We start from the raw sequence: 14,986 nt of genomic DNA on the forward strand, positions 1-14,986 counted from the left end.
AAGTGACATTCAATGGTCCTTGTTTCTCCAGAAGGGATAAGAAAGGCTAGGTAATAAATGAAAAGGGTAGAGATTAGCGGGAATTCCTAATGGGGTAGGGGGGTGGGGTTTTTGCTAGTTATTGCATTTTTATATTTTTATGAGCATGTTTTTTCTGTTTTTATGTGTATATTTTTTGCTCACTTTGTTTTTGGCAATCATAAGAAGAGTTACATATTATTTGTGTTAGTTGTGTTAATAATGGGAGGAGAATATAAGGAAGAGTTACATATTATTTGTGTTAGTTGTGTTAATAATGGGGGAGAATATAAGGAAGGATCCAAAAGAACATAGACAAAATCATCAGAACGAGATTGTGATTCTCAGTTCCTCATCTAATTCATCGAAGCAACATTCATCAATCACTGAAGAACTTGGCCGTCGATGATGTCCCTTTTTTTGGTAGGATTTTTGTCGAATGTTGTTGAGTAGAACTTATTGTTGAGTAGAACTTATTCCTACATGCTTCTTCCCATGTGTCTTTACGCTTTTATGTATATTTAAGTGCTCTATGAAGTAGAGATATATGAAGTACATTAAATGAGTCAAATGGACTCTTATTGAGCTGCTGCTCTTGTGTTTGTGTTATATGCACAAGAGGGGTTGAGTGGCTTGCTTGGTTTTGCTTAAGCCTCCATTCTTGTCAAACTAGGTGAAGCTATTGGGGTTGAAGGTGTTGGTGAAATGTTCCTCCCTTTGTTTGATCTGTGCAACCATATGATGGGATTACCATCATAATACCCTTGTTCCTAAAGCACCTGCACAGGCACCCATCTTTGATGAATATTATGAATTGGTGGGCTGATGCTTTTGGTGTTGAAGTTTCTTTCTTTGTGTAGGCTTATGAGACTTTTTAATACGCTTGGGAATCCAAACTTTGGTATTTCCTTGGTAGTAGTACGCGTGCGCTTGCAGTAATCTTTTTGGTACGAATCCAAACTTTGGTATTTCCTTGGTAGTAGTACGCGTGTGCTTGCAGTAATCTTTTTGGTATCAACACTTGTTGAGATGTTGAAGTTCCTTGAGGAACTCATATTGGCATTTGTGGACGATGTTGTGGTATACTTTTATTCTTCTTTGGCCTTTGAGTGCTGCGTTGAGGAAGAGGCTTTGATGATCGAGGCACCCAAATTGGATTAGCGTCTTTGTAGTAGCCCTGGGCTACAAGTAGCTGCTTCTCCACCCATATTTTTATACCATTAAGATACCTTGATTTTGGTTGTTGGGGTGGATTTTTATTTTTGGTTGATGCGAAAGATTTGGGGCCCTCCTTGATGTTGGTTGGCGTTGAGTTTGCGGGTTTGAGACTCAAGGGCGTTGTTGACGACGATGAGGCTTGAGTATCTTGTGGAGTGGCTATTGGATGATGAGGCTTTTGAGCATGCATCCTTCTTTTGTGGTGGTGAGGTTGGTCGATTGATGTGGAGTTGTCGAGGTCGATGCTTTTCCTTTGAGATCCTTTTTAGAGAAAGGTGGTTGCACTGGGTGGGTGGGACTTCTTCAGGAATAGCCGTTGATTGCGAGGTTATGCCATTTGACTTCGTTTTGGTGAGGATGGATGTGTAGGGGTAGATGCATTATTCGAGTTGGTCAGTGATGCAGATGGGAGGTCTTCATATAGAGAGGATTTTGAGGAAGAGGCTTGTAGATTTTTGCATTTAGTATCAAAGAAATCCATTGGGGTTGGTTCCTCTTCCGTGTAGTATGGTATTGTTAACTATGTGTCATTGACCATCATGATGACCCTATCGCTAGTAAAGCATAGTGGTGCTTGGGCAGCAATAGTCCATTTATGCCCCAATATTAAATCTGCTTCCAACTCATACTCAACCACAAAAAACTTACACGTAAGGGGGTTAGATTCTATATACATTGTATGTTCAAAGTACCCCAAACATGGCATGTTTAAGTCTTGTGAATGGAATTCTTTCAAGATAAGCCATGAGTGTTGGTTCTTTGAGGATGATTTGAGGTTGTCCCAATGACACCCAAGTGTCTATAGTCACTAGCTTGAGGACTAATTAATGTGCGTTTGCGCTTAATATCATTGCCCGTAGGGAAATCTAGCCATATCATGATAGAATTTTCAAGTGGAACCATGGATGTTTTAATTTTTGTTTTAGCTTCAGATCTTGTTTCAGTTTTATATTCCCATTCACTTTCATCCTCTTTTTGGCTTTCAACTTTTTCAAGTGTACTCAATGTTGTATTCAATGTGTACAATGGCACACTTGGTCCTCTGACAACTTTAACTGAGGTCTATTTGGAAACTTGTGAATCTTGACAGTCATGTTCTATGTAGCTCTTGATGTCTTGGTATAACGCATGCTTATCCTTTTTAAAGGTGCATGGACTGAAGCTATGCTAGCTTCACTATAAGAGAAGAGCACTCCTCCAAATGAGGATTTGAGAGATTGCTTTAATTTCGTAAGGGATTCATTAAATTCCTCACGTGCTTTTTCAACCGCATCATTCACATAATCTACATTTGATGACTCTTCTTAGCCTAATGGGCTCATTTCTCTATAGAGTACATCTTCCTCTTGAAAGGGAAAGCGATACTCCTCCGATTTTTGTAATGTGGTTATTTTTTTAGGATTAATATTATGAGGTTCAATCATAACCGGTGATCGTGTATGACACTCAACAATGCTAAGCATACTCTCCTGAACTTGCTTTTTGCATTCCACATATGTCATGTGATCATGATTTTCAATTTGGGGTGGTTGGGTGGCTTCTAGTTTCTTGATTGGTCTTTAAGGTGCATTGAGTGACGAATCAGAGCTTGTTTCATCCTCATCATGAAGTGACGTACTAGAACTTGTATCATTTTCTGACTTTCCTTGAATCGTTAAGTTTTCTTTATGTTTGCTTATGCAACAAGAACGAACTTTCTTTGGTGCTTTTTTATCATGTGTCGTCGCAAATGTGGGTTTTGTGGTTTGACTGGTAGCATTTGAGGTGGAAGCTTCTGCATCATGTGTAGTTTTTGGCTCTTTTGGGGTCAGATTCTCCATAGGCTCCTTTCCTCTACCCTTTATTTCAACCTTGGTTTCAATAGTTTATTGGCCGTGGTTTTTCTTGGATTTAGAAGGTTTTGTTTCACCTTTCGGTTTCTGCTTTAAAACATGCTCTTCTACCCATTTCGAAGTGTTTTCTTTTGCATTCTTTTTTAATGTTTCTCATGCCTTGACTTGTAAGCGTGTAAGCACATTCAAGGGTACTGTGGATAATTGCATTCTTTTAATGTTTCTTATGCCTTGACTTGTAAGCACATTCAAGGGTACTGTGGATAATTGCCCGTTTTGCACACTCAAGATGTTAAGAGTTGTATTCTACAAGAGAGGTTGCATTGAAGCAACTTGCCTTTAGAAATCTTGGAATATGTGATTGATACCACATTGTTCAATATGGTTGCAAAGTGTCAGTGACTATGGGTATGGAAGTATTCCAAACTATGCATTCTGCCACTTTGTGTAGTCCACGACAATAGAAACACTGAAGTGTTTGCTTAACCACTTCTTGAGAAGTTTCTACCCTTTGGACTGTGTTTGTTTTGGGACACGTGGGATGGAGGTTTTGAGGTAACTGTAGGTGAATTAAGACATTGGGGTGTGTCATGACCAAAGGTTTTATAATATATGCAGTACAGAAAGATAGGCCTATTGTACGCATAGTGGGGATTGGGATGGACGTAATGATGGCAATGAACACAAGGCATTTCACCCATCACTTTGAGAGGCATTAAGGATGTTTTATTTTGAGGGAGCTCACCCTCTCCTAGAGATTCTTGTTCAAAGCTTTTAAGCAAGGATGCGTAGAATTCACGGAATAACAATTCTGAGATCAACTTTTCTTTAGCCTTTGCTTCACTTGGTTTAGATGAAGAACATCTTGTATCATGATCATCCTCCATCATGTGAGTCATCTAAACATATTGCTTCTTTACAACATTGATCGAATGTTTCCGGATTGGATAGAATGATCAAGTTGTGTAAGCTAGTTTCTTTATGTCCATCATTAAACATCTCTTCGATTGAGCATCGTTTAGTTTCTCCCATGGCTCACATCGTGAGTCTAAGATTTTTATCCAAAGGATAAAATCTTTAATGGTTTTGTTTTGTTTATGCTCAATCAAATAGAGTTCTCTTGCTACACTCCATTGATCACCTTGTCTTGAAAAGCCGTAGATAAAGATTGTTTGTTTACGCTCAATCAAATAGAGTTCTCTTGCTACACTCCACTGATTACCTTGTCTTGAAAAGTCGTGGATAAAGGCTGTTTATTTACGCTCAATCAAATAGAGTTCTCTTGCTACACTCCACTGATCACCTTGTCTTGAAAAGCCGTGGGGATAAAGGCTATTTTTAAGGTCTTGAAGTTTGTCTTGATCGCCAGAACCAATGTGATGAACCAATGACTAGCCTTTCCCACTAGGTAAAGGTTAAACGCATGTATCTTGGTGGGGCAATTTGGATTTCCAAAGGCTTCACATCTTTGTTCAAACATTTGTATGAATTGAACAGGATCATCATATTTGCCCATGATTTTGGAAATTTGTACGATTGTGTTTTTGTATGAGTCACTGAGTCCGTATGTGGGTGCTAATGTGGGTAGGGACTCACATAGTCCTTGGGCAACCCCCTTTCCTAGATTAGTCAGTATGTCCAAGGTGTGGGCATCTAGGGGTTGAAAAGAGTTGGTACCTAGGTCGACTAAAGGTTTAGGACTTGTGGTAGTGCTAGGCAAAGGACCAAATCCCGGAGGGATTGATGTGACAAGGGGTGTAAAACCCGATGACACGCTTGTTGTGGGCATGGCAAAAGGAATTGGGAGATGGATCTCAATGGTTCGAAGATATTAGCCATTGGTTCAATCTGGGTGTGAGCCCGGTAATCCCTCTATCGTTGCCATATCTTAACGTTGTCAATTTCTCCTTAATGGGCAAGCACACGTGCTTTTTTTTGGTTGCTTTTTAAGTTTTCTTATAGTGCTTTACAGCCTCAGGAGACCTGGCGTAACCTTCTTTGGGTCAAACGAATGTCCGTTTGCCTTGATTTTCTTAGGCGCTACGCCTAAGCGCACGCAAACCTTAGAGATATTTTTTCGAAAAACTGCATGCTAGTAGCATCCCAGATGATGAAAGAGAAGGTCTCAAAACCTATTTTCCATCAATGTCTCAAGATGGAAAAAAAGTTTAGAAAGATTTTTCCTGTTTCGTAGCCTGTTTTTTTAATGTGTTCCAAAAGGAATTTGGAAAAACTCTCTATGAGAGAGTTGTAGTATTTTTGAAGTACTACAACTTTGTCTCTCTGAATTTTTCGTGATTTTGTCATTTAGACACTCAAAAAGTAGCCCGAATATGGTACGCAATCTTTTTTGGGGCTATTTCGGATGATTTTTAGTGCTTGGGCGAGTTTTTTGCCTCGATTTATGGATTCATTTTGAGGCTGCTGGTTAGAGGCCAAACTGATGGATTTTTCCCTCGGATGCTCAAGACCAATTTCGAAGAGTTTGATGCCGACTTTCTGATAAGCACTAGAGTGCATTTATCGGCCTCACGGTCTAGAAGATATGAGCCTTCAAACATGGCTTCTTCTTCTTCTTTTTTTTGGCCGACGGACCCCTTTCACGACATGAACTAGTAGGGTGTGGTTCATGACGTGAAGTGGACTTCACGGATTTTATTAAATTTGATTTTTTTGGATGTAAACTGGTTAATCTGTGAAACAGCAGGTTGCAATTCACGACGTGAAACACGTGTTTCACAGATTTTTTTTGGGAGTCTTAAACGCTAATCCGTAAACCACCTAAGGCATGAACTACTTTGAAGTTTAGAGAAAAATTCGAATTTCCTTGTTTGGGGAGAATATTTTGTGAATTTTAAATTGGAGAGATATGGGCATTTTTCCAATAAGGCAAATGGGAATAAAAAAAGTCCACTCTTTTATGACACCCCTTTATACCCTACCCTTCATAATAAATGATCCCCAAAATAGACAATTTGATACCTCATTGGCATCTTTTCATTCAATGCTCATTAGCCTTAATGAGTTATGAAAAAAGGTACTTAAGAATTAATCAAAAATTAATTCCTCCATTAATCTCTCCCTTTGAACTAACTAAGAGTTCTAATTAACCACTAATCATTAATTAATTCACACCATTGAGCACATCAATGGATAGAGCATGAAATTGCTAAGCTATGTGCATCAACTAATGTGTAAATTAATTTATAATTAGAGATTAATTAAACTCTTAATTTTAGTTTCTTCTCTTTATGTAAAATTAAGCAAAAGAGAGCCAAATTTCTCCAAGTGATGAAGAAATTGATCAATTAGATGTTTTTATGCATCTAGATGCTCCCAAAACACCCAAAAACACTAATTTAGACCTCTTACATGATCAATTTTGACCCCAAAAAACACATTTTCTAGTTTTTTGGGGGTCATAATTAGTAACTAATTAATTCACACCATTGAGCACATCATTGGATAGAGCATGGAATTGCTAAGCTATGTGCATCAACTAATGTATAAATTAATCTATAATTAGAGATTAATTAAACTCTTAAATTTAGTCTCTTCTCTTTATGCAAAATTAAGCAAAAGAGAGCCAAATTCCTCCAATGATGTAATTAGATGTTTTGATGCATCTAGATGCTCCCAAAACACCCAAAACACTAATTTAGACCTCTTACATGATCAAATTTTGACCCCAAAAAATATATTTTTAAGGTTTTTTTTGCCTCTTGAACTAGATTAATCACCTTTAATGATAAAAACCAGTCAATTAAGGAAGATTAGTCGATTTTAAGACTTTTATAATATTTTTATTTTTTTAAATGATTAAGCTACTCCTAATGCTTGCTAACACTCTAATGTATACAAATCAAATAAAAAACACATAAATCAAACAAAAATTAATGATTCTAGTTCTATGTTTAACTCTAAAGAGAGTAGAAATCACTAAAAATTACATTTTTTAATGCAATGGAAGCAAACAAAGCCTAATAAACTCTATATGAAAGCCCTAGAAACATTAAAAACTAAATTAATAACAACAAAGCCTAATAAACTCTATATGAAAGCCCTAGAAACATTAAAAACTAAATTAATAACAACAAAAATAATGATTTAAGCTAAAAATTAAGCAAAAAGGCATTCTTTACAAAATAAAAAAGAGAGCTATTTCTCACCAAATCACATACAAATCTCCATCAAAACCATATATTTTTCATGTTAAGCCACTAATTAATACAATGGGCAATGGGTAGTGCGTAGATTAGAGGAAAACGATGGAAAAAGCCAAGGGATGACTCCTCGGTAGCGGCGCCAAAATGTTATGGCTCACCCAAACCCCCCTTGAAACACATCTAACAAGAGATGACCTGGTGACCCACAATTGTGATGAGGATCTTTCCAATGGCCGAGCTCGTAACCCTTGAGATCTTTAAGCTCTACAATGCCTTGAGAAACAATTCCACCGCATCTCCCACGAGCATTGTCACATTGCTGCGTTGCACTACATGTACTCGTCCCTCCTCTCAACTCACTTTACTCACACATACTCACTAGCATGGATTAGAGAGAGATTAGTAAGAGGATTAGCAAGAGCAAGACTCTATTGCAAAATCGGAGAGTTCTTTGTATTATGAGAGATATTCACTTATATACATGGTCATAAGTGTTGTTTACACTAACTTAAATTATGTTTGGTTAGGCACTTTAGGCTCATAAGAGGCTTAATGCTATTACAATGACTACTCTCATAATATATCCATGAAGTGCATCACTTGGGACTTCATCCTAACTTGCTACCACATGCTTTTGAAGTGGGAATCACCATAAGTATTTCATTGGACCATTATAGGTGCTCATCCAAGTTGTAGATTTGGACACCATTACTTTATATCTTGAATGTATGACCTTTTGGTGTATCTACCTTGACTCCTTGATGTAAGATAATGGTGATAGCTCTTGGTAATACTATTACAACAAATGCATGATGGTAACGAAATGAAAAGACCTGAAGCTTAACATTTTTCAATAACCCCATTGGCCTTGAGGATGTTTCATCTGCCATCTTTATGATTAGGTCCACTCTTTCTAACTCCAGTTTTCCCAACATCGCTTGGTGATAATGCTCACACCCGCACCTCTATCTATAGGATAGCAAGTGCTTGGTACCCATTATGGTGAATTGGAATTGTGGCATTCGTGTCATCGCTCTCATAATACCTCCCCAATTGGTTGACAGGTATTTGGATGAATTTGGGTGCTCCCTTTTCCTTAGGTACTTGGCTTTTCTCTGTCGTCGTCAGAGGTGTCTGGCTCTCCTCTATAGTGGACATTGGGTTCTTTCTTCCTTCTGCCCACAATGCTGGCATATTACATAGTAATGGTCCAAGCGGTATTTTGATAGTATTGCTGAGAGACTACCTATGTCTCTAGGTTCTCTGGCAAGTGAGGGATCCTTCCATGTGTTTGTCTCATATTCAATTCTAGGAAATGAATGGATCGACAATTCTTGTTCGGCCTTCTGCAAACATTCTTGCCATCAGTTCACTATGAGTCCCTTCCTTAGACTTTTCTAAAATTGGAGTAGGCACATCCAACTTTCTTTCTTTTAGCAACTCATTCCAGGGATACACTGTATCCCTAGCCTTGTTAGCCCTTGATTTGGCTTCATGGTTGAGTTGACACTCCTCTTTAAGGGCCTTAGCTTCTTCGAGCTTCCTTATTTCCTCCTCCGCATTTGGATATTATCCAACACCCTTGGGGGTTGCTGGTCTCTCTTTTGTTTGTTCATCACACCTTGGCACTTGATCGTCTCCTTCCCTTGATTGGGTGGAGCCGATGTAAATGGTATCTTCCTCGGATCCATCACGAATTATGACCAAGGTGTCACCCTTGCCCACCTTTTTCACTCTTCTCCTTCTCCCCGTCTTAGAGGTTGTAATACCTCCTGGGTTTTTCCCTTTGTCCACTTGTTTTGTTTGTGCACGTGTCAGGATATTTACTGGCGTGATATTTCCAGGCTACAGACTTATAGTCCTAATGGTGGCATGGTTAGATGTAGAAGCATTGCCATTGGTGTGATATGGGAAGTCCTTGATCAGATGAACTACACCACACTTAACATATGAAAGAGTTGGTATGGCGTTGGTCTGCATTGCCATTTGTTGAGTTTGACCAGCACTAGCCAAATTTTTCAAAGGAAACCTCGCTACTCATCAATGAGATCCAATATAATGAAAACACTATATGGGTCCCCTTATCATAATCAAGTTATGTCTTTTCCTTTCCAATGTATCGTGGTTTAAAATATTGGTAATGGCATGCTATTTTGTAAGACATAATACTCCAGTGTAATCTCAGTTGGTTCCTCATGGTAGTTGTTATTCACTTCTACTTCACGCATAGCTTCCCCCTCTTCTAAGGGTTCTTCAACAATCAACACCTAGTTGATCTTAGCGTGTGGTGGCTATGGTGGTAGAATAGGTGGCGGTAATGGCGACATGTCCTGCCATCCCAAACATTCCTCTTGGTGGTAAGTAGGACACATTGAGTTGCATTGGTGGTGCTGGTAAAGCTAGTGGCACTCTGGGTGGTGCTGGCAATTGTGCTAAAGGCTAGATCCTCGAGTATCTTCACATGGCAGTTCATGGTTCCCTAGTCTTTGACAATGAGCACAGTAGAGTTACTGCCTCGGTCTTAGGTGAGAGCATTTAATGCTCTATGATTTTGTCTACAAATTGAGCACCAAATCAACTCTTTTCGGGGGTAGATATTCCCTTTTGCTTCTCTCCCATCTCTGACTTTTAACTTTTCCAAAATGGCAGTATTGCGTTCTTCAACTGTCATGTTTTCCAACTTGCTTGTTTGTAGGTCCCACATCTTGATGACTAGAGACCTGCGATGTCGTACTACCAAAGCTACCTTGGGATCTGTTGGTTGCCTAACCATGTTATCTTCATACTCAATAGCTAACTTACATCACGTATACATAGTAGTTGGTCTGGGTTAACACCAAATAATCATGCATCTTATGATCTTTTTGACAGACCTTTGCCCACTTCTCGAAATTTCTTCCACAACATTCCTGGACAGGAATGCAAGCATATACTCTCTCTCTCTCTCTCTCTCTCTCTCTCACACACACACACACACACACACACACACACACACACACATGTACACACTGCACATACACTAATATAAACACACACTCTCTCCTCCCACACAACTATCTCCTATGTAGAAATTATCTGCCTCTCTCACTCTCTCACTCTCTCTCTCTCTCACACACATACACACATGTACACACCACACATACACTAATGAAAACACACACTATCTCCTCCTACACAAACTATCTCCTACATAGAAATTCACAACCTCTCTCTCTCTCTCTCTGTCTCTCTCTCATGCACACACACACACACTCTCTCTCTCTTCAGGCACACTCTCTCACATAGAAACTCTCTCTCTCTCTCTCTCTCTCTCTCTCTCACACACACACACACACACACACACACACTTAAATAGATTTACACACATATATATAATTTTAATTAATTAAATTTTAGATTAAATTTTAATGGTAGGGATGAGTGGTGAGGTGTGCTCACTCTCAAATAAATGCATCTTATATGTAATCTCTCTCTCTCTCTCTCTCTCTCTCTCACACACACACACACACACACACACACACACACACACACACACACACATGCACATGCACCTGCACACCCTCTTTCTCTCACATACACATGCACGCACTCTCAAATGTCGAAACTCTCTCTCTCTCTCTCTCTCTTACACACACACACACACACACACACATGTACACACATGCACATGCACTAATGCAAACACACACTCTTTCCCCCTATACACTCTCACACATAGACTTCTATGTCTCTGTCTCTCTGTGTGTTTCTCTCTCTCTCTCTCTCTCTCTCTCTCTCTCTCTCTCTCCCCTCCACACACACACACACACACACACACATATACACACATGCACATGTACTAATGCAAACACACACTCTTCCCCCCTACACACTCTCACACACATACACTAATGAAAACACACACTATCTCCTCCCACACAAACTATCTCCTACATAAAAATTCTCAGGCTCTCTCTCTCTCTCTCTCTCTCTCTCACACACACACACACACACACACACACACACACACACACACACACACGCACTTAAATAGATTTACACACATATATATAATTTTAATTAATTAAATTTTAATGGTAAGAATGAGTGGTGAGGTGTGCTCACTCTTAAATAAATGCATCTTACATGTAATCTCTCTCTCTCTCTCTCTCTCTCTCTCTCTCTCTCTCTCTCTTACACACACACACATGTACACACATGCACATGTACTAATGCAAACACACACTCTTTTCCCCCTACACACTCTCACACATAGACTTCCATGTCTCTGTCTCTCTCTCTCTCTCTCTCTCTCTCTCTCCCCTCCACACACACACACGCGCGCGCTATCTCTCTTCTCACACACACTCTCCCACATATAGAAACTCTCTCTCTCTCTCTCTCTCTCTCTCTCTCTCTCTCTCTCTCTTACACACACACACACACAGAGATACATTCATGCACACACACAAACACACTTCTTTCTCATGCACACGTGCACACACACACACACACTCTCTCTCTCTCTCACACAAACACACACCCACATGTAATTATATATTATCTATAATATTATGTTTTATTATATTTAGAGACGTATACCTATATATACATGTGCATTTCTTTGCTTTCCCTTTCCTATCATCATCTTTTGGTCCATCGTCATTCTTCTTTGCATCCTTTTTCTTCTCTTTTTGCTCTCTTTTCCATGCATAACAATCATGCTTGATGTGCCCCTTCTTGCCACAATGATGGCACTCAATATCCTTGCGTGACTTACTGCGTGACTTGCCTCTTTCTGTAGACTTCCCCCTGAACTGTCGTCTACCAACGGTTAACATTAGGAGCTGCATCTTGCTTGCCATGATCTACAGACTTCTTTTTGATTTCTTCTATAAGCAAGCTACCCACAACATCATCAAAGTTCAGTACTCCACCAGGTGCAGAGTTACTGATAGCAGTGCGGAAAGTATCCCATGATGATGGCAATGAACATAAGAGAAATATCGCCTTCATCTCCGCATCAAAATTTAGCTTCTGTGCTTGAAGCTGACTAAAGATGATATTGAATTCGTTCAAGTGCGATGCAATGGATCCACCCTCTTTCATCTGCAGCTCAAATAAACGTTTCATGAGATAGACTTTGTTGGAGGCAGTCTCTTTCTCATATGTGGCACATAGCTTCATCCACAGCTCATGCGTAGTCTTCTCATTTACCACTATAAAGTACACTGATTCAGCAAGATGAAGTCTGACAGTAGACTTTGCTAAGGCATCCAACTCATTCCAATCCTCTGCATCCATATCTGCAGGCGTAGCTGTTATCCCCTTCAAGGGCTTCAACTCCTTCTTCTAAATGAGCACATCTTGAATCTGCTCTTTCCAGAGCGAGAAGTTCGTACCATCGAACTTCTTGATGTTGTACAATTCGCACTCTGAATGCGACGAAGACATGATGCACCAATGGCAAAGATCACAGATTTGTTACCATATTATAGTAGTGATGTGTGTGAACACACTTAGGACCGCCGGGGCACTTTTTCCCTCACTAGGAGGTTTTTTCCCCCGTGCATTGTATATACGCCCATTATCTTCTAGGGCTTGTTATCTTTCATTTTTGGCACTCATAATATACTACTGTGTTGTGCTCAAGCTTCCTCATCTTCTTGAAGTTGTGTGTGCATTCCTGCAACCCTAATTCCAACAATTGGTATCAGAGCAGGCTTCCTCCTCCCGGGCAGCATCACCGGCACGTGCCGCTTCATCTCCTCCGATTGCGACGAGGTTTCACGAGCGTCTGCAGGTTAGTATATGCCGTGGGAAAGCCCATAGGGCTAGTTCGTTTCAGAATTTTGATCTGAAGTCATTTCGCCCTCCGTTTTTGCATTCCAAGTACTGCGCAGGCAAAATCGTCCTACTGTGCAGATTTTCTGTCAAGATTAAAATCTGCAGGACAGGTGCCCATTCGTCTGTTTTGGGCTGTGCTACATAGCACAGGTCGATTTTATACAGGTTTACCTCTTACAGACAGCATTTACATCTAGTAGTACAGTCATTGGCCATGGCTGACAACAATGATGTATTCCGCATGTTGGCTGCTGAGGATAAGTTGGATGGCACCAACTATCCATTGTGGGCATATATGATGCGACATGTATTGGTAGCAAAGGGGTTATGGAACATTGTGCAGGGTATTGATGCACGTCCTATTGTGGCTGGGAATGCTGCAAACACATCAGAAACAGGTACTGTTGATGATGGTGCAGGCACAAGTGCTGTAGCAGCTGTTCGAGAACCACCACTTTCAGCAGAGCAGATTCGTTGGGATGGTAGAGATGCGCAGGCTCATGCCTTGATTGCGCTGTCTGTCAAACGTACCATTATCCCACATATTCGCTCCTGCAGGACTTCTAAGGATGCTTGGGATGTACTTGCCACATTGTATCAGGCAAGAAATGAGGCTCGTGTTGCTTACCTCCGAAAACAGTTGGAGAGTGAGCATATGAACGAAGGTGATTCTATGGATAGCTTTTTGACAAAGATCAAGGATTTCAAAGAGCAGCTCATTTCTGCAGATGAAATCCTGTCAGACAGTTCACTTGTGCAGACTGTTTTGAATGGTCTACCAGATTCTTATCAGGGTTTTGCTTCCACTCTTCGCTTGATGATGAAAGGCAATCCCAATGCCTTATCATTTGAGGAGTTAGTTTCTGTTTTGCTGCAAGAAGACCAGTCAAGGCAAAACAGGAATAATATGCGTGTCGCAGATCAAGCTTTCGTTGCTAGTCAGAGAAGCGGGAAAGGTAAAGCTGGCTTTTCTTCTAGTAAGCAGAAATCTGCAAATGCTGCGCAACCAAAGAAGGAAGACAAAGATGAGAAGAAGGGTGACAAACAGAAGACATTTTGCAAGTACTGTAAGGGAAATGATCATGTCATCAAAGCGTGTCCTAAGCTGGCTGCGAAAGAGGCTAAGAAGAAAGAGGCTGGTATGGCTGTTGCAGATGCCTCTCCTTCTAACAATGAATCTGCTAATGTTGTTCAAGATACAGAATGGGCATTCAATGCGCAGTGCAGTTATGACCCATCTTTGCATGACACATGTATGTCTGCAGTAGATTCAGATGTATGGTACTTTGACAGTGGTGCCACTAAGCATATCACCTCGCAGCGCAGTTTATTCACTTTCCTTGAGTCTGCTGCCACAGGGAATACTGTCACTTGTGCCAATAACTCCTCTTATCCCGTTAAAGGAGTTGGACAGATTGTGCTGAATGTTGCAAATTGCAACACCTTTACACTTTTTGATGCATTGTATGTGCCAGGGATCAAAAAGAATCTGCTGTCAGTCTCCGCATTTGCCAAAACAGGTTTGGTTGTAAAATTTGTGGATGACAGATGTACTGTTCATGATCTCTCTTGTGGTGACATCATTGTAGCATCTGGTTCACTATGTCGAGGGCTGTATAAGCTCAATATGGATGGCAAATGTGTAGAGGATTCAGCATGTGCTATTATGGATACGCAGGCTATTTCAAATGCAAAACTGTGGCATGCACGTTTTGGTCATCTGAATTTTGCAAGTTTGCTGCGCCTGCAGAAATCTGAAATGGTGTCTTCTTTGCCTAAGCTTGAGGCACCTGTCAAGCATGTTTGTGAGGGCTGCATATTCGGTAAAATGCAGCGTGCTTCCTTTCCCAAAGATGGATCAGTGAGAGCTGAACGCAGATTGCAGCTTGTTCACAGTGATGTTTGTGGTCCCATGCAAACTCCATC

This window comes from Cibotium barometz, chromosome 59 (assembly GCF_041138505.1).
Source record: "Cibotium barometz isolate CiBa-2024 chromosome 59, ASM4113850v1, whole genome shotgun sequence".
Lineage (NCBI taxonomy): Eukaryota > Viridiplantae > Streptophyta > Polypodiopsida > Cyatheales > Cibotiaceae > Cibotium > Cibotium barometz.